The sequence below is a fragment of the Gavia stellata genome, chromosome 3 (genome assembly GCF_030936135.1).
Source record: "Gavia stellata isolate bGavSte3 chromosome 3, bGavSte3.hap2, whole genome shotgun sequence".
In the NCBI taxonomy this organism is placed as follows: Eukaryota; Metazoa; Chordata; class Aves; order Gaviiformes; family Gaviidae; genus Gavia; species Gavia stellata.
In genome coordinates, this window is record NC_082596.1 from 44,368,069 (window position 1) to 44,390,153 (window position 22,085).

Sequence of the window (22,085 nt, forward strand, 5' to 3'; positions counted from 1 at the left end):
CTACTATCCCAAACAAAAGGATCCTAGAAGAAGCTTTCACATGACACTATTATTACTATAGACCTGAAAACAGTTTGCCTTGGGTTTTTATGAATGCTTTTGCAGAAGATTCAGAAGCAGCAGTTCAGTCCAGTCTCTACATAGACATATTTGTGTTCATGTGTGGCTGGAGGGGCCTTAGGTACATACTTTGTTTTTACCATAATTATCAACAGAAAAATCCCTTATCTTGAGGGATTCAGTAAGCAATAATTTCACAGTAATAGTTTTATATATAATGCATAGATAAGTACTTATTTGTGAATAAATATGCATAAACAGTTCTACATATAAGCACTGATTTATTATTCATAGCAAATAAAAGAAGTTGACAATAAGACAAACAGAATAATACAGAATAATTTTTTCAATATCAGTGACAGATGATTTTTAGCTTATGGCGATATAAAATATTGAAACATGACTTTGATCTCTTGTACCTAACATACAGTTGCAAAGATTTAACGTTGCTGAACAGCTTGCTTGGACGCCTTTCCAATGATTTGCAAAGCCTTAAGGCTTTCACAGTGATTAACTCTACCATATGCTTTTTTGAAAGGCCAATTTTGCCAGGCTATCAGTTTATATGCAGATTAAACTGGCAAGTGTGAGCAAACTTGCAGAATCAAGTAAAGGAAATGTTAATTTCTTGTTACTACTTTTGGCTAGCTTCTTGTAATAGGAAAGTTACAAAATAAGGAGGATATACAGGTAATAAATGAAATTCCCATTTGGAATGACAGCTGGAGTAGCAGAAAATTCTCCTCTTGTCATGGATTGTTGCTACCAGTTATTTTACATATAAATTGTTTCACTCATCCCTGGTTGGCAAGTTTTCTTGGCACCACCAGTATTTACAGAGCTAATTCTCTAAGCGAATGCTGAGAAATATTTTCCTCTCTAACTGCTTATGAATAACTTGCATTTGGCACCAGAAAAAAGGCAGATTTCTAAATACACGTTAGAGGTTGTGGGCCCTGGAAATGGACAGAAACAGGCAGGAATGAATAAATATGCCAACTTTTAGCTAGCAAGAAACCCTTCTTCTGCAGCAGCTGATTATCCAACAAGACGATAATAAAAGTCTTGCTGCTCTGACCATAGACAACAGAGTGAAGCATGATAGATACTGGTTTGTAGGAAAATGTGAGGTGTCTGTCCTAGCAGACTTCAAACCAGGGTCAGGAAGTCATGAATCCAAAAATGTGATTTATTACAATTGTGCCTAGCTCAATCAGCACATCTGATATATATATTTGTACGTAGCATAGATTTGCAATTTATAAATAGGTTGGTGTATAACCTCCTGCCTTTGCCCTGAGATCTCAATCTCTCTCTGCCAAGAGGGAAAGAACACTTTGCTCTCAGAAGGTTGATGAACTGCTTATATCTGGTTATAGATGGCTTCACTTAGACAATAATTTTTGCTAAATTCATGGGTATGAGGAAGTTTCCCTCAGGAAAAAGCTAAGCTCAAAGTCCTGACTGATTTCTGTTCTCAGAAATCTTGAAGTAGATGCTGGGAAAAGGGACAGATCTGAAAAAAACCCAGGGAGAGATTTAGGCTTAGAATTTACCCGTGTCCTCCGATTGCAGTTCCCCTCTTGTGTATCAGACCTAAGGTTTGTGTAAAAGCAGACACACAGCCGAACTTGTAGTTAGATGATAAGAAGGGGGAGATCTTACACTGCCACTGATGAAAGCTTGCAGCTTTTTTTCTTTCTGTGAACCTATTCATAAAACCTTTCTAACGCTATTGTTTACTTCTGGATTGTGAAAATGAATTGCTAATATTTACTTATCCTGAGTTCCTGGTGAACACTAAAGCACATGGATAGCTCTACTCAATACAACTTCTAAGGCGCTTACAGGAAAAAGGGGAGATGCTCTTGCCTAGAGGAGCTGAAACAGATCTTGTACTTGTAGTACAGCTTCTCTCTGGTGGGAATATCTTCTGATGATGAGACTCAACAGTGACACCCTGATGATGGGAGAAGCTGCCTGAAATTCAAGGGTTTACAGCAAGTTTGTAGTAGGTTTGCTGCACTTTCAGAACTGAAGAGATCTAGGACAGCTACTGAAATCTGAAATCAGTCCTGGTTTACATTAGGAGATCCTGGCATTAATTGTTATGTTTCAGGAAAATGTTTGCATGCTGAACAGGTAATACATTCTCAGAAATTAGGGGAATAAGAATTTTATTCTCCTTAGTGAAGCTTGCTTTACCATATTAGTAGCCACCATGGTGAAAGAAATTAGCAGGATCCTAAAAAACCACAACAATGGGATGAAGTTCTGTCTGGAGGGGAGAGGTGGGAAGTTTGAAGAATAAAACAGATATCATAGCTTAGAGTGGTCAAAAATTTAAATTAGGGGAGCAAATTAACACAGAACAGGAAAGAGGAAAAGAAGAAGACAATGAAATGGATAGCAAGGAAATGGAAGGATTAGCCATAATTAAGCACTTATCAGGGAGAGACAAGAAACAAGAAAGGCTGAAGTGAGGAAATAAGGGATTTGCTAATATTAATCAAAGCAGCTAGGGGAAATCAATAAATGCATCAGGGTGATACATCCTAGAAAGAAGAAACTGCACCAACATGAATATAAATGACTCAATAAGCAAGAAGACAGTGAACAAATGCTAAAAGTCTATATAAACAGGAGGTGAGTTATATCTCATTAAAGAGCAGGTGCAGGAGTACTTGGAAACATCGTGAACATGCTCATATTGACCATCTGAGACAGTATACACTTCCCACGATACTGGTAAACCAAATTCATTAGCACTGAAAAGTCATTGAACATAGGGAAAGTAGCAAATGACCAAGATTTTTTTTACTATGGATAGATACTTACAGCATTTCTTTTGTGTGTATTTGTTCACCAAAAGGACAAAGTGTGGCTGTGGCAGCTTTTTATTCTTTGCATTTCTGTCACTTTTTCTTCATCATGACATGAGCGAGAGAAGGATCTGTAAGAAAGGCAAGTAAAGACCACCAAAATAAAATTTTGCTCTGCATCATTGCTCATTCCCATGTTCTAGGAAAAAAAAAGTTTTTTTGTTTTATAAATAGTTCTATTTTTTTTTAGAAATTTATGAGTATTGGCATATAACTTAGCTATTAAAGGGAATGGATAACTCCTGCTGATAAAGTTCCTTTAGATATTTAATGCTTATGGATGTGGAAAGAACAAATAAAATGAACCATAAAGGTTTCCCAAATTTAAATTCCAGTATGAATACTAAAATTAGAACAAGATAGGTGTCAGGCCATGTTTAGAGCTACGTATCTTAAGGATGTAATAAACTTAGTTAAAAGTTGTAAACTGTGTTTTGCCTTAGCAAAATATGTTGCCAAATGTAAAGAATTTGCCACATCTCAAGAACATTTACAGGGCTGGGTTTTTTTTTTTATTTTTATAGGTATTTGTTCTGTGAATATAAAAGTGGAGAATTTTAAGAGACCAGTTCTAAAAAGAAAATAGGTTTAGCAGAACTACAGAAGAGTCCTTTCTTAGATAATGCTAATAAACAAAACATTACAGTAATTTTTACTGTGTTGGACCACAGGAGTTTTCCTGGGATAACCAGAAGGCGGAGAAGACAGGTCACTAACCCCGAAGAAGCCTTTGTTGTATGAAGGAATCAACCAACAGAGAAGGAAGATTTACTGAAGCTCTTCCTTGGAGACAATATGGAAGAAAGCATGAGAAAGATGGGAAATTGAATTGCTGACCTCCAAGATTTCCATGCTACCTATGCTATCTATCAAGGAAGATGGAAGATTTCTAAATCCTTTGGAAAGTTTGTTCCTTTCCCACTATGAGTACACATGTATGCAGAGACAGAAAATATGACACTTGGAAATACAGTAGCAAGGAATAAAGGAGGAAATAGAATGAAAATGGTAAGAAGATAAATATATGTAACAAAAAGATAGGATGGCAAGACTAGCGGACACAGTGAGGAAATAACTGACTTGTGTATTTTAGTAATTTCGTAATGTTAGCCCCTGTGTTAGAAGAGTACCTTTTAAGGGTGTAACAGACTTAAATACTGCCTTTTCTTTTTCCTTGTTATCTTCAGAGTAAGGGTTAGCAAACTCTCTTTGCTCTCTCTCTCTGTCTCTCTCAGACTGACTTTGTGCAGTCTGTTTGATTTCTCCTGAACACTTTTCTATGTGTCCTAACAAATGTAAGGACATCAGGACACTGTGAATAACAAGCTTCTGCATGAAATGCTCAGAGAAGTCCTACCAGACCTAAAATACGTGAGGGGAAAAATCTGAATCAGTTGGATTACTCCTACATGAGAGGTAATGCTCACAAGAGCACAAGCTAATGCTTACTGTGTGCTTTTACAGGGATACACAGGAGCAAGTCTTCCATTCACACTGGGACCCAGCCTTGGTGGGAAATGAGTGATGCATATACAGTCTAGTGTAGCCCAGATTTAATTTAGCATCTGCTTGATGTTGCAAATTAACCTTAAACTAATCAGTCTGCACCTTGAAAAAGCAGATGTGTCTGAAATAAAATCCATATAATACATTGATTGCAGACTAAATAACAGGAAGTCATTTAGACAACCAAACATAAACAGTTAGATGAAAGGTATCTATTTTCATGCAACCACTATGAAGACAATTAAAGATAGATGTGACTGATTGCTATGAAACAGAAAAAAACTTTTGATTCACTTTACCATTGATCCTAAAGAGTTGTTAATTCTGGTGATGTGAAGGTATATTTATTAACAAACCTGCTTATGATTTCTGATGACAAGTCCAGCATTTTACTTTTATTTATAGAGATGTGCATCACAATTTCTTAAAATTCTGTCAATTCTATCCAAAACACTTTTCGTGATTTTCTTACTAGAGGATGTTTGTTTCAGCTACAGCTATTATCTGCTGTAGCTAGTAGCTACTATTCTTGGATATATTGTGTTCGGACTGAAAAACAAATGCAGATCTTGTTTCTGTTATTCATTTTTAACCCTGTTATTTTAATACAGGATTTTTTTTTCAGCTATCTCCATAGCTTTTTTTGTCTTTAGTCCCAGTTTTGAGTCTATCAAAATTAAACACTTTAAGTGCTTAAGGCAAACATACTGAATCTGGAAGTAAAATGGAAACCTTGCTAACTCCCAGCTATTGTGAATTATTATTAAGCATCACTGACATTTTCATCTTTGACCACAAAACTGAAGTATAAACATACAGGAAGCCAAAGTTTGATCCAAAAAAACCCCAAAGTGTTGATGATTCCATCTGATGTGCCAAGAAACGAATCTTGAAAAGACTACACCTTGAGATACTGGCCATACCCTTTCATACCATTATGGAATCACAGCCATAGAATCACAGAATCAAAGAACAGCTGAGGTTGCAAGGCGCTTCTGGAGGTCATCTAGTCCATTGTCCTGCTCAGATAGGGTCAACTCGAGCAGACTGCCCAGGACTGTGTTCAGTTAGGTTTTGAGTATCCCAAAAAATGGTCAACATGTTCCAGTGTTCAACCATCCTTACTACAAAAAAGTTTTTTTTCTTATGTTTAGGTAGAATTTCTTGTGTTTCAGAATGTGCCTATTGCCTCTTGTTCTTTCATTGGATGTCACTGAGAAAAGCCTGGCCCTGTCTTCTTTACTCCCTCCCATCAGGTATTTATATGCAAAGTTAAGGCCCCCCTGAACCTTCTCTTCCTCAGTCTAAACAATCCAAGCTCTCTCAGCCTTGAATGACACTTTATCTATCTGTCTGCTGTGAGGACACATGCCTGGCTTATGTTCTACCTGGTGTCCACCTGGTCTCTTTCTGCCAAGCTGCTTTCCAGCCTGTTGGTTCCCAGGCTGTGCTTGTGTCTGTTGTTATTCCTACCTGGGGTAAGACTTTGCACTTCTCTTTGTTGAACTTAGGTGTTCAAGGAACATGTAGACGTGCATTGTGGGACATGGTTTAGTGGGCACGGTGGTGTTGGGTTGATGGTTGGACTTGATGATCTTACAGGTCTTTTCCAACCTTAGTGATTCTGTGATTCTGTGAACTTCATAAGGTTCTTGGCAGCCCATTTCTCCAGCCTGTTGAGGTCCCTCTGAAAGGCAGCACAACCCTCTGGTCCATCAACCACATCTCCACGTTTTGTATCATCAGCAAGCTCACTAAGGGTGCATTCTGTCCCATCACCTCCCTCATTAATGAAGATACTGAACAGTATGGGACCCAGTATTGACCCTTGTAGGCACTGTATACGTGTGGCAGGCATTGTATATGTGTGGGGTCATGAGTTCGCTCTCCTTCATGAATTAGCAACTCTGACTTTACTGCTTTTCTCATGCTCTTTGTTATATTCGAGAAGTAAGGCAGAGATACAACAAACACCTTGCTTTGTCTTGTTACTGTATGACAGGAGACTGGGACTGTGGGAATAGGAGTGCTCAGCAGAGCTACCAAGAATATTGGAGAAGAAATTGGATTTTTTTTTCTTGATGTTTTCATTTTCCTTTATATGGGTTCTAAAATATCCTTTCTGCTCATAGGCACTGTTCACAATACACACAATATATACACAATACAACACAATGTCCACAATACCCACAATACCATATGAGTACTGTCAGAACTGAATCCTAATCGATAGTGACAGTCCAGCTAGGCAGGGAACTTCACCTGGCAATCCTTCCAGAATTTCTGAAGTTCATACTGACAATTTACACATCAGGACATGAAAGAAAAATGTCAGACCTCCTTTTTTAATCTGGAGACAACATCCTAGTGATGGCAGATGATGAATCAATTACATTTATGCCCCTTATAAAATGTTACCTATCTAACAGATCAGGAAGCTGAAATCAACCATGAACATCACCATCTGGTGAAGCTGAATGAAGTACAGTATAATTAATATTGAACTCCCTTTATCTGAGCAGTTTGAGGTGAACAAATGGTAAATCTTGTATATATAATATTCAGTTATCCTTTGAGTTATTTTTAAACAGATTCTTTAAGTTCAACAGTGAAGAAGTTTAATGAATGCATGTGCTCCTGCCAAACGCAGAATCGTCCTTAGTCTAGGCTAAAAATGTACTTCGGCCAAAATATTTTAATTTTTTCTTACATACTGGGTTAGCAGATGTAGGAATACGTGCATCTGTAAGATACTAGAAAGCGATTTGAATATCTTATCCTAACAGTTGATAAAAGGGATTATTTTTCTCTTACAAAAGGATGACTTTGTCCTCTCTACCCCATCTTCTTACACTTCTTTCATTAAACATTCTCAAGTTTGTAAGTCATATAATTTTTTAAAAAAAGTATAAAATATTTACAAAAACAATGCACCAAATTTCTAAACTAGGCAGGTGGTTCTCCATCAAGATGCCCATATTTCTGACATCTGTAAGGGAGCCTGTGCATGAAACATGATATTTTGCTGCTTCCCCTTCATTCTTCACTACTTTGCCTCTTACAGTAGACATTTTTCCTATAATTGACTGAAGAACGTCCAGCTTACTGTTAGCCTTGTCTGGAAAAAACTCAGTTGTGCTTTGATTTGAGGTAAAGGTGGGCAACAGAATCAACATCCAGGTTTATATCAGCTAGTCACAGATTATAGATGCTAATCCCTAAAAGATAATGAGATAGCATTCGTTCAAAATTCATTTTTTTCACTAGTTTTAATGCTCTCCTCCCTTTTTTACTGTCACTACTACTAGTTCTTTATTTTGACTGCACTACTAATTGCACTTGATTCTCATGAAACAGATTTTTTTTTTTAAAGATTGGTACTATTTCTGGTTTTTTCATTGCAATGCAAACTGCTTTATCTGTTTTCCTCCTATTGTTTTTCAGTCTGTTTTTTTAATTTTTGAGCCCTTAAAAAAATTCCAGTAGAGCTCTGGACCTTCAGTAGTGAACTGAAGGCTATTAGCAGCAGGCTTGATATTTGTAATAGTCTTTCAGAGACTCTTTAGAAGTGGTGTGTGGAGCTGGTAGCCATCACTTGAAATCATGGGATCTGATCAATTGTCTTGCCTAGCCTTGAAAAACGGGGCATGTTGAGCAAATGCGTATTTTGCTTAATCTTTTTAATTAGCAAGCTGTACTTTGACATGCTCATCTGGTATTTAAAGGATATACAAACACAATAGCCACTGGGTATAGTTTTAATGCGACTTGTTGGTTAGACACCTCCTCTTCTGAGGATGGAGATAAACATCTCCAGCCTCACTGCCTCCTTTTCCAAGGATGGCGATAACTACCTCCAGCCTCACTGCCTCCTTTTCTGAGGTTGGCGATTACCTCTTGCAGTCTCATTGTCTGCTACGAGGGCTTCTGCACCAAGGCAATTTGTTCTTGCAAGCTCCGCAGTTGCATTCTGTCTAAATAACCTGGGTCACTTGGCCAGGGAGGACTTCTGTGATAAGTCCAGGAAGCAGTAGCAGGAAGGAAATGATGGCACATAGCTGGAGCAATAACCTCCTTGGGAACACAGCAGATGCATGTCTGAACCTGAACCTGAACAGAACCATATTTAGCTAATGGGGTAGAAGAGCTTAATCTAATTCATGCATATGTGTCATTATTTTAGAAGTGAGTAACACACACAATGACAAATCTAGAATAATTTTTCTTCTGTTGGAACAACTCAGAGAAATGGAAGATACATTTGGTTACCTGTGTTGGCTGAGCTGATGTAGCTGATACCTGATTGTGGAATTATTGCTGGAGATGACTTAGAAATTAAATCTGTATTCGCAGTTTAAGGAAAGGTACAGTATTGAAGAAACTCTCAGGGTGGAGTGTGGCGGATATGCAAGGAATCCATCCTGCAGAAGTTCCCTAGGCAACCTTAGATGTTAGCACACCAGGGGAGCTTGGTGCGCTGACTCTAAGAGAAACTGCACGGAGGGTGGAGCAGAGTGAAGACACCGCGGCCAGGCCCTGTGATAAGATGGGAACTGGAAGGTACTATGGAACATGGAGATGGAGACTCACCCTGATAATTAGGGTACGTACCTGGTCAAAGACAATGCTACTGTACAAAGGTACAGTAACCTATTTAGTGTGTGTAATGGTGTGTAGTGGAGTACCTGGGAATGCGCCCACAATCTGTCATTTTTTTGACAACGTACTACCCTTGGGTGAACTTTGCTCATTATAATCTCATTATAATACCAAAACACACCTCCATCCCAAAAGTTACCCGCCTCCAAGGTGCGACAACCCCCCACTGAGCTTGCACCCTGTATTTTTCTTGGTCTATACCTTTAAAGACAAAGCGAGAAACTTTGACACCAATTACAACAAAGAAATATATGACTAGAGTCACTCAAGCTCCACCTGTAAAGTAAAAAATAGTATAAAAAGGCTTAAGAGAGGAGGGATGTTAGGGAAGATACCATCACAGACCTGCTCTGACACCTGGGATCAGTCCACGGGCTGAGCCTCTCTTCCCTCCCATAGGGATGCCTTTGGGTAAGATTCGGACACTTGGCTATACCAAGTGCTTCCGTGGGAGATTTCGAAATCTCTGTAGAGTTGGTTTGTAACTTAACAACTTTGTAGCCATGCTATATTACTCATATTCTTGGTATGTGCACTTGCTTTGTGGGCAGTAGTTCTATCACTGGCAATCTAAAAGAACTTGCGTGTTTGTTGCTTTAATAAACTACACTATTCATTAATCTAGCCCTAAGAGTTCTCATTGAACATGACCAAATTCCTTAAGGGTGGCCATGCTAGTTCATGGAACGTGACTAGACTGTATGTGTATGTGTATGGTGTTAGAAGCGCACCCGTAATCATGAGAGTTCAATACATATATTGAACATCACCGACGGAGAATTGGGCATCACCCAGAATCTACGCCTAGCTGCCCCCAGCCCCTCTGATATCTGAGGACAAGCTGGAACACAAGGGGGCTTATTTTCTGCCAAATTGTATTGCCCTTTAAGGCGACACTGATATAGCAGTAACAGAAGCTGTTTATTAGTTTTCAATCACTGCTTCCATACTGCCTTCCTCGTTTCAGGCCACTTGCTTAGCATCACATCCATTTCACTAGGTCTTCATTATTAAGCTATGCATTTAGAGGTAATTGGGAAGTTGAAATCTGGTACCTTTACTCATCTGTTTATGGTAGAAATGTTACACACAGCCTCAAAATAATTTAAATGGATTGAAAAAAATCATATCAATTATAACATATTAATTTTTTTTCCCCCAGGGGCAGGTGTGTCTTGATGTAGAAGTTAAAAACATGTCTTGCTATTGCAAAACACAGAGATAATCTTCAAACCAGAGGCCTGAATCTAGGTCTTCCCTGTTCTGCAATCACAGAAGCAGGGAACGGCTGAGGTTGGAAGGCACCTCTGCAGTCTGCCAAGTCCAGCCCCCAGCTGAAAGCCGGGTCAGCCAGAGCAGTATGCTCAATACTATGGGTGGGTGCCTAAACCCATAGGTTACAATGAATTTTGCATTTCTTTCTCCAAAGTCCTACAACTGGAGAAAGAGTACTGATGTGTTGTTTTCCTAACAACACATCATATAACCACTGTGTTTAGGTGCGTGCTGGGAATCTGGGAGCTGTAACAATAAATCAGGCAGAGGAGGTAAAAAGACATATTCTGGATTAATGCTCCAACAAATACGTTACAGTTTGAGGCAGGCTCTTCCTGCTGCTGTATTTTATAAGAAAGCAGCTGCTATAAATGCTTTCTGTTTGAATTGCCAGGATCAGACTCCAATTCAGGCAGTGAGTTTACACATAGTCCGCGGGAGCGTACCAGACTGATCCCTTCTGGGAGAGAAAAGCGCACTCTGTGGCTCTCCAACTTGTTTAAATACACTAGTTATTTGTTCAGCAATGTTAAAGCTGGGTAATTCTGCATATATGCCAGAGAGGTATCTGGTGAACTCTAGAGTCAGAAACCCCCCCAGGCTTATTTCTATGGAATCAGAGATTCCTCAGAGTGAGAAAGCAGCTGGATGGAGGTTTCTGAGGTTATTTTGGATTTAGGGAGAAAGTTAAGTCACTCACTCTCACTTTAAGTGCATTTCTTATTTGAGCTGGCTGCGGGAATAAAGTTAGGTAGATGGCAACATAATCAGCTATAAAGTTGTTCTTTTCTGCCCTTTAAAAGGAAATTGAAAATAGCAAATCAATTTAGTTCCTAAGTAATTAGAATGAACTCTTAATTGCCTCAGTGCATGTTGCCACTCCAGATGATTTGCTGATGGGGTATTCAGGGATAATCTTCTGACATTTTCTAAGGGCCCTGAGAGATGTCTGACATAACCAGTGGCAGCGGTTGAGCATCCAGCTGACCTCCCTGCTGCACTGTGTAAACTGCAGGTTGCCCGACTGGCTTGTGAACCCGTGTCCCACCACACCATTTAACTGCCTGCTTAATTAGATTCTTTGCTGCTGAAGGTGGGTGAAATGAAGCTGCTGAACCATCAAGTAGGGAAGCAAGGTAGAAGTGTATGTTCCCGTTTCTTGTCTCGCTACAAGGATGGTCTGTTGATGATAGGACAGAGATGACCATCATCATTTGTATGTGAGTTGCTGAAGTATATCTTGAATCACATGTATTTGTGCAGAGTAAGAACAAGAATCAACTGGTGCACAATACAGAAAAGATGGCAAAAATTGTATGTGTCTCTCTTACAGGTAAAGGGATATTAGTGCTGAAGACAAATTGTCAGGAATGGAGTCTTTCTTTTAGTGTATCAGGCCTGAAACACTACAGGAAGAAGATTCAGAAGTGTGAATCCTTCCCTGCTTTTTTCCAGCCAGGGCTGTCAGAAGAAAGAGACTCAGTTAGGGAAGAGGATTTGATGGCCTGCAGACTCCTGAGGACAAACAGTGAAAGCTGATGGTCACACCGAGGGGGAAGGTACTGAAGGGTCAGGGTGAGATTTGGTCAAAGATATGTCAGAAGATGGTTTTCCCTTCCTCCATCTCCCCAGATAAAGCATGTTTATTTTGGCTATTCTCCATGTGCTCCACATTTGTCTCCTCCACCCTAGGAACTTCTAAACTCCCTGGAATTGGTTTCAGATCAAGCACTGCACAACGCTGGGTTCTCCCATTTCACATATTCTTATTAGGAGTTCTCAAGGACTGTCTCTAATGCCTCCCTTGGGTCCTTCACCTGCAGGACAGCCTAAGCATAGTATTTTGCAGAGTGTCTATGGAGAGAAATGACAGTGGTGAAGGATGACTCCTGCCAAAAGAAAGCCAGATGGATGAAACCTGAGCTTTTCTACTAATCGTATATCTACTGAGTTGTCTTGCCACTTCTGAAACAGGGAAAGCAGGACTTTTGTCATTTGGACTGACAGTTTACTTCATTCAACCTAAGTACATTCTTCTTTGCCTGAAGAATAAAAATATCTAAGTCAATTTTTAATATTGCAAATGTATTTTAAGGGCAAATCCTGCCCTGCTGAAACCAAGTGGTAAAACTTCATCCAACAGCAGAAAAGTTAGGAGATTGCCTACTCTCAGATATTGTGTGTATTTCAAATGAAACAGGGAAACATTTGTTTTTTAACTTCAGGGTTAACTTTTAATATTATCAGTGACATACTGATGTGGCTTGTGTGATATTTGGAAGTAGAAGATGAGAGGCTTAATGCAGATGATGTGTTCTCCTCCTCTTTGCTCTTGGAATAGTCTGGATGACAGGATGTTTTCTTGTATTTGCAAGGCATATGCTTTTGGAAATTCAGTTCATATGGTTTAGAAGTTCTTAAGTCATTTAAATATAATTTCCAGTTGCCATTGAACTGCATATATGTAATACTTATTAGTGAGAACAGAAAGTATGTGTTTCCATGAAAATGGGGAATGTGGTGTGCACACACTGAGGATTGTTTCTAGCACCTTGCTTTTCCAAAGCAAAAATTATGGCATTCCTAATGGAGTCAGATCTTTCCATTTCCCGCAGCATAGACCTTAGTCCAATTCGACAGGGGTGTTTGGTTTTTTGTTTGTTTCTGTTTGTTTTTAAATCTGTTGAAGAAAGATGCAGTATTTTATGACGTTTTTCAGCTTTCCTGATTCTTGAAAGATCTCAGTGGCCACGTTTAGTAAGACTTGTAGTTGGAAATTTCCATGGAAAACTTGAAAGTCTCAGGATACTGTATTTAATATATTAGATGCAATTCCTCTGTCTGAAGTAGTATCCCTTCAATTTCTCAGCAAGCTGAAGGAGGGAATTTTCTGTCCTGATAATGTGTCCTTTCTCTTCCTCTTCACTAAAGACTCTTATTAGCCAGTCAAAGAGTAGGGGTATCCTGTTCTCTTTAGGGCGTCCACTTCGTTCTGTCTACTTAAACATCCCTTGGGCTCAACTAAGCCTAGTTTGCTTTTTATGCTAAACTTTTTTCTCCTAGCAAAGCATTGCATCTCAGAAAATTTTGATTAAACTATAAAACACCTAGGTGCAGATTGTGATAGCCCAGTAAGAATGAGTGACGCCTTGTGTCATGCATTATTCAATTAGACAATGGACTGAAAGTGAGGTAAGACAAAGAGCTGACTGATGTGATTGTCCTGAAATCTTGGTCTTTGTGGAAAGGAATACACAAGATATTTCCCTTATCAGGGATTCCTCTTTATTCAAAGTAGAATAATTGAATATGAAATTGAATATATTTTTTTTTTCTCTTTTCCACTATTACAGGATGAAGAAAATGGAAATTAATGAACAGCAATCAAGTAGAAAGTAGGGAAATATTTTGGCTCAGGCTAAATAGAAGGCTAAACAAAATTAGAATCATAGAATCATAGAATTATTTAGGTTGGAAAGGACCTTTAAGATCATTGAGTCCAACCATTAACCTAACACTGCTAAGTCCACCACTAAACCATGTCCCTAATCACCACACCCACATGTCTTTTAAATACCTCCAGGGATGGTGACTCAACCACTTCCCTGGCCAGTCTGTTCCAATGCTTGACAAAGCTTTCAGTGAAGAATTTTTTCCTAATATCCAGCCTAAACCTCCCCTGGCGCAATTTGAGGCCATTTCCTCTTGTCCTATCACTAGTCACTTGGGAGAAGAGGCCAACACCCACCTCTCTGCAACCCCCTTTCAGGTAGTTCTAGAGAGTGAGAAGGTCTCCCCTCAGCCTCCTCTTCTCCAGACTGAACAACCCCAGTTCCCTCAGCTGCTACTCACAAGACTTGGGCTCCAGACCCCTCACCAGTTTCATCGCCCTTCTCTGGACACGCTCCAGCACCTCAATGTCCTTCTTGTAGTGAGGGGCCCAAAACTGAACACAGTATTTGAGGTGCGGCCTCACCAGCGCCAAGTACAGGGGCACGATCACCTCCCTACTCCTGCTGGCCACACTATTTCTGATACAAGCCAGGATGCCGTTGGCCTTCTTGGCCACCTGGGCACACTGCTGGCTCATATTCAGCTGGCTGTCAATCAACACCCCCAGGTCCTTATCTGTGGGGCAGCTTTCCAGCCACTCTTCCCCAAGCCTGTAGCGTTGCATGGGGTTGTTGTGACCCAAGTGCAGGACCCGGCACTTGGCCTTGTTGAACCTCATACAATTGGCCTCAGCCCATCGATCCAGCCTGTCCAGATCCCTCTGCAGAGCCTTTCTACCCTCAAGCAATTCAACACTTCCACCCAACTTGGTGTCATCTGCAAACTTGCTGAGGGTTTACTTGATCCCCTCATCCAGATCATTGATAAAGATATTAAAGAGAACTGGCTCCAATACTGAGCCCTGGGGAACACCACTCGTGACTGGCCGCCAACTGGATTTCACTCCATCCACCACAACTCGTTGGGCTCGGCCATCCAGACAGTTTTTCACCCAGCAAAGAGTATGCATCTCCAAGCCATGAGCAGCCAGTTTCTCCAGGAGAATGCTGTGGGAAATGGTGTCAAAGGTTTTACTAAAGTCCAGGGAAACAACATCCACAGCCTTTCCCTCATCCACTAATGGGTCACCTTGTCATAGAAGGAGATCAGGTTGGTCAAGCAGGACCCGCCTTTCATAAACCCATGCTCACTGGGCCTGATCACCTGGTTGTCCTGTATGTGCTGTGTGATGTCACTCAAGACGATCTGCTCCATAACTTTCCCTGGCACCGAGGTCAGACTGACAGGCCTGTAGGTCCCTGGATCCTCCTTCCAGCCCTTCTTGTAGATGGGTGTTACATTTGCTAACCTCCCCAGTTAGCCAGGACTGCTGATAAATGATGGAATGTGGCTTGGTGAGAACTTCTGCCATATCCCTCAGTACTCTTGGGTGTATCCCATCCAGCCCCATAGACTTGTGTGTGTTCTAAGTGGTGTAGCAGGTCGCAAACCATTTCCCCATGGATTATGGGGGCTTCATTCTTTTTCCCTTCTGTGTCTTCCAGCTCAGGGGGCTGAGTATCCAGAGAACAACTTACCATGTGCTTAAATGCGTTGGATCTATGCCTAAATCAAATAATGAACTTGCATAAAAGGCTTGGTCATTGGCTTGGAAAATGCTAAGGGACAAGGATCATTAAACAAGGCAATAGTCACACAAAGGTAATTGTCACAATACTTTTCTGTTATATTTCCATGGCTACATAAAGGTAATTCTATAACAATTTCAGTTACACCAAGATGTAATTTCATTTTGAAATTACATTTTCATTTCATTTCAGGTCATGAAAATTCAAATGCAGTTCCATTCAGCTTCCCTTTTTTCCTCTTGTGTAGATCTGAATAGCTGACTCACCATTCCCCGTTTCTTGATGTTAACTCTCTTCTCATGCTCATGGTGCTATCACTACATTTGTTCACAGATTTCATAGTACTTTACCAGATGGATTAAAGCAGATGGGCTAGCTTTATCTCATCTTTTTTTTCCCCTCTCAGTCTCTAAATAAGGGTAAATTTCTTGCACCTAGTAAACTGCCCATACTTTTGTATGGGAAAAAATAACAATCTTTCATAAAGGAGTTCTTTAGCCATAATTAGTAATTTGTGCCTGAAAATGTATGAACATTCAGAAGAATGTTCATAGAAATTAAATTGCAAAATCCATAATTCAATACAAGATGGATTTTCCTCCACTGAACTGTAGAGAACAATTCAAATGCAAAAACATAGATTTTTTCAGAAACTCTTTATTTAAACTTCTAGCTTATAGTATTGCCAACACATTTCAGAAATTCAAACAAAGACTTTATTTATTGCTTTTAACAATGCTATTAAGAAGGTTGGTTGTACAAAACCATGTGAAACCTATCACTTTTTTTTGCCACTAAATTCAGGTTTGTGACTATGAAAAGCTTCCTAGGTGCCCGTTATACTCTGTAGAGAGAAAAACAAATAAAATCCATAACTTCTTCATCAAAGGCATTTCAGGCATAGTGAAAAGCTAACCACATCGGTACAGTTTCAAATACCTCAGCTGACTGTTTCATGGGAAGCACTGTCTTCTAACCAGAAACAGGTTTGACTGATCATTGTCTTCAGCCAGCCCAGCCAAGTAATGTGCTTTGTACAGGGAAGATGCGGGCAGAGCGGCGGGGAGACTGCTCATTGACACAGTCTGCCTCCGCCACTGGCTCTCTGTGTGAAAATACAGTTCAGCTTCTTGTGGAACAAGATAGCTGAGCCCGGAAAAGCCACTACCTCAGGTAAGGTCTGCTTAAGAAAACAACTACATGAGCAAAAGATGGTTTTAGTAGAGAGGCTGAAGGTAAATGCAAATTGTTTTTTGGAGCAGCATGTTTGCAACAAGCAGCAAAGTATTGCAAAAGAAAACATAGAAAGGGTTTGTAGCTAGAGAAACATCCCCCCCACCCCGCCTCCCATAGCAAGTGATAAAAGACAAAGCCTTTTGGGAAGAGTCCTGGCTAGAAAGGCTTGAAATGAAACAGGGCCTCCTCTGTCCTTGCTGTATTTAGGGAAACAAGGTGTTCACTTTTTAGTAATTAAAAAACCCCACTAACTTCATCAATTTTTTGTGTTCTTCACAAGGCCTCAAATCTCTCTTAAAGATGGGATTTGGTAGGGTGATGCTATGAATGAGACCAAGTTATAAATGAACACTCATGAAATGTGTACCTACCCATCAAAAATGGAATAATGACTTCTGTTCATCCTTCCAGTTGCCAATGGTGTATTTAAAGTGCATTTTAAAAGTGTGGAGTTTTTGGCACAGGCAACAGGCACAGTCTGTGACTGTTCTTTGAGCTTTCCAAGTGTGGGATGGGCGTTGAATGATGCATCAACACTATCATGAATTCAGCCTTGTAAAACACACCTGTGTAAAAGCTGTCCAAAGCTCATAGCAGATATCTTAAAAAGACATGGTACCATCAACATGTGTAGTAGTAAGATTTTATAAGTAATATTAATTAAGAGAGGAAAAATGTTATGTTTTTTCAATTTTAGGTGGAAAGCAGCATGAACTGTAGGAAGGATTCTCTCACAAAAGCACATGCTATGACCTAAAATATGCATAGGCATAAGGAAAGGGGGAGAGGCAGTAAATACAGGAATTTCATTTTAAGGCAAAAAAGAAATTGAAACCTCAGACAGATTCAGTCTTTAACAACAAGAACCTTTACAGGACAGGACAGCACCCCGTTAAGCTGCAGAAAATGAAGAGCCTGCTTTACAAATGAATGGGATGATAGAGGTGCTATGCAAAATCCTTCTGGTTAAGTGGAATTTTAATAGTGTTGGGAATTTTTTTGCAATTTTATTGCACTATTGCAAGCCTGTGTTTTCAAAAATACTCAGTTTTATCTTGCAAAAAGGTCTCTAGGGATAAAATTGATCCCAATTTCTCTAACATATCAAGCCATTCTATTCCTACCAATATTAAAATCCCTAAACCCATGCTATGGGGAAAGATCTTGCAGACAGGGGCATTACAGGAAAAGTTCTCAAGGGTACCCAAATATACAGTTGTGCCTTCAACTGTTTTCTCAAGTACATTTAAGAGCTACTACAACAGCCCTATGTAAAGCTCCTGCTTGAAATGTAGTTATGATGCTGGCAACTGTATTGAACCTGTGCTACAGTTGGACACTAGTGTTTCTAATTTATTAAAATATGCCTTATACTTAGCTTTCCTGGACACATTTTTAATGTATTCCTCTTTGTAACTGTCAACTGTGGCTGGAAAGCTGCCCTGCAGAGAAGGACCTGGGGGTGTTGATTGACAGCCAGCTGAAGATGAGCCAGCAGTGTGCCCAGGTGGCCAAGAAGGCCAACAGCATCCTGGCCTGTATCAGAAATAGTGTGGCCAGCAGGAGCAGGGAGGTGATCATGCCCCTGTACTCAGTGCTGGTGAGGCCGCACCTCGAATACTGTGTTCAGTTTTGGGCCCCTCACTACAAGAAGGACATTGAGGTGCTGCAGCGTGTCGAGAGAAAGGCAATGAAGCTGGTGAGGGGTCTGGAGCACAAGTCTTATGAGGAGCGGCTGAGGGAACTGAAGTTGTTCAGTCTGGAGAAGAGGAGGCTGAGGGGAGACCTCATCGCTCTCTACAACTACCTGAAAGGGGGTTACAGAGAGGTGGGTGTTGGTCTCTTCTCCCAAGTGACGAGTGATAGGATGAGAGGAAATGGCCTCAAATTGCGCCAGGGGAGGTTTAGGCTGGATATTAGGAAAAATTTCTTTACTAAGAAGAGAGTGGTGAAACACTGGCACAGGCTGCCCAAGGAGGTGGTGGAATCACCATCACTGGAGGTGTTCAAGGAACGTGTGGACGTGGCACTGTGGGACATGGTTTAGTGGGCATGGTGGTGTTGGGTTGATGGTTGGACTTGATGATCTTACAGGTCTTTTCCAACCTTAGTGATTCTGTGATTCTGTGAACTTTATTTGCATTTCATTGTTGTCAGTGTGAATTTCTGTCCCGCATTTCCCATGTGCTATGTATTGGAGAGATGAGGAGTTTTTTTCTCGCAGTTTTCACTTCAGCTCAAGTACAGAGTTTAAATTAAAAGGGCTTTCTTTCTCTTGCATGTGTTAAAATATTTTAAAATAATTCCCCTTTATCATTCACTTTTATATATTTGTATTTTCCACCTCTTCAGTCTTGTGTATGTACACTTCCATGATAAAGGCTTTATTCCTTTTTTTAATTTTATTCACCTCGAGTCGTGTTTTCTCTTTCTAAATTTAAAATTAACCATTTTCCTTACTTTTTACTGACCATATTAGAAGACAGTTTTCAGCCTCCAGATCCAGCAGCAATATGTCAACTTTTGGGAACTGGAGTAATTATTTAAAAACAAGTGGTTTTTAATTTTGTCATAAACATATGGAGGAAAATGCAATATAAATAATTTGTTAGAAATGCGAAATATATTTAAGAGGGAGAACGAAATGTTCAACGCACCTGTCTACAAATGTTAATAAAATTGCTAAGCTGCTGCTTGCTCAGAAAACAAAAATCAGAGCTGATTGCAGTCATTTTCATTCCCACAATTTTCAGTGACAGAAAAAAATTGCAGGGAAGCAGGCCTACAACAATCCAAATTTGGTTTAGTACATATAATTTATCTCTCTACCCACACTCGAATAAACAGTGTGGTATGAGGCTCGTCTAATGTCCTTGTTCCAACACACAGACACCCACCACTGAAGCTAACGGTTTTTATTTTATTTTACAGAGCTATTCCAGCTAAGCTAAATTAGCAGAAACATTTTAATCAAAGCTTACAGTGGATAGTCCCTTGCCAGTCTCAGGGGGGTTACAGCTTGGTGCACACAGAGGGTGTGTTTCATTAAACACATCTATGCACTGATATATGGTTGACTCATCTCATGAACATAGACAGACTGGCTCAACTGTATTATTTGATCATAGCTCTAACAAGCTTAAATTAATGTCAACATTACCTTTCTTGCTTTTGTGCAGTCTGCAGAACAAAATTACAACCTGAGTATTTGGAAAACCATGCAGATTATTGACCTTTGGAGAATTATGGAGTAAGCACAGGTAAAGCTAAGCTTGAAATCATGGCAGCTTCTTGCCTTGCTGTAGTTCCTCCAGCGGAGAAGTGTAGTTTAGTTCTCAATGAGTTGGACTTGTACGTTGTGAAACACTTGATGTTTACTTTGTGGTAATGTTTAGGAATAGGTTCCCTCAATAAAACATCTCATTTTAATGTTCACTTGTTCAGTAGGAGTGTTCTTGTAAGACCTATTATATTTTCCAGTAGCAGTTCTCATCAAAGATGAAGCAGAAAAGATACAACAGCATTCCTTACCAAAAATAAAACTGACTTAAGTGAGCTTAAGTTGAGGTCCTAAGTCATTCACCAGGTAGCACTATATATCTAACAGTATGTGAGTCTGTTTCGGTCCTGTGGAAATGTTAGAATTACTTTTTGCCGTTTATTCCTAGTCGTCTTCAAAAATAGCACAGCCAGCTGGAAATGTGATTGCATTAACCATATTAAAAGGGTATATTTTTACACTAACAACAAACAGAAAACAGTTTTTTGCTTTTGTGCATAATACCTAAGATACCATATCAAGCAGACAGAGATGGGCTCTTCATAGTGGAGCAGTGGGAGTAGAAGAGACCACAGGCACAACTTGAAACAAGAGAGGTGCTGATGGGGTATAAGGAAGTCCTTTTTCCCCATGATGACATTGTCAGTTCACTTATGTGGATCTGGTAATGCATAGCCTGTTCAGCTCCACCACATGGAATAATACTCTTGGCCTTACATATATATATAGACATAAAATCAGGATAGATAAAAATTGCTACAGTCCTTTGGAGGGTCTCAGATCTTCCTCAAGAACTCTTCGAGAATGTTTCCTACTGCACCTCTTTTCTGATCAAGAGCTAATCTGATTTTTTTTTTAATCTTGAAGAGTATTTGAATTGTTTGTCCTTAAAAACTTTTTTTCCCATAAATATTATTTTTCTTGTGTTTTGAAGGACTTCTAACAATGGAGATTTTCAGTAATTAAAACATGTCAAAATTTTTAAATTTTTAAATTTAAATTTTTAAATTTTTTAAAAATTAAAATGAAATCCTGTATTCTGTACCACACACATTAAAATGAATTGTGTTACAGTTGAAGAATAATTCTCTAGATGAAAATAAGCCACTGACATGAAAATGCCTTTATTTTGAAATGTTGTCTGAAAAAGAATTTGTTCATGCTGTTGATCACATTTCACATTCACTGCTTTGTTCACAGTAAAAAGGATTGCTTGGTGTATTTTCAGTAACATCTTCTTTGTAAGAAAGCATTTCTGTTGGGTGAGATTAGGTGCTCTGAGCAAATAGGCAGCAAAATGTATTCTGCCCAGGGACTACGAATAGTGTCTTGCTCTTTCCTTGACCTGTCTCTTGATTTCTGCATAAACTGAAATAGAAGCCATCTGTTTGTTCCTTGTGTGGGTCTGGGTGCTCAGCCCAGACTCGATCCATGATAGAGACTACTTGTTGCTACAGGCAGCAAATAATCCTTAAAAAGAAAAAAGAGATCTTTTAGCAGAGGGATCTGATGCCATATGAGCAGAAGTCCTTCCTGACCTTGCAGCAGACCTGTATGCTGCAGAGCTAATGACAGCAAATTTCACTGTGTAGGTGGTGTGGAATAGAGTGTACAGTCTTTAGGCTCAAAAGCGTAGGGCTTTTCAGTGTGAGGTCCCGACCTGTCAGTAAGAGTTGATTCTTCTTCATCATTATCTTTTTCTTCTCTTCATCAACACTGTCAAAGAGGAGTTGTCAAAGGCTCTCATCATTACAAACACACTGAAAAGTGCCCATACTGGGCACATACTGGGTCTGGCTGGGATGAAGTTAACTTTCATCATAGGAGCCCATAGGGTACTGTGTTGTGGATTTGTGGCTAGAACAGTGTTGAAAACACACTAATATTTTGGTTGTTGCTGAGCAGTACTTGCACAGCATCAAGGCTTTCTCTTTTTCCCATTCTGTCCCTGCAGTGAGCAGGCTGGGGGTAAGCAAAAAGCTGGAGGGGACACAGCCAGGACAGCTGACCCCAACTGGCCAAAGGGATAGTCCACACCATATATCA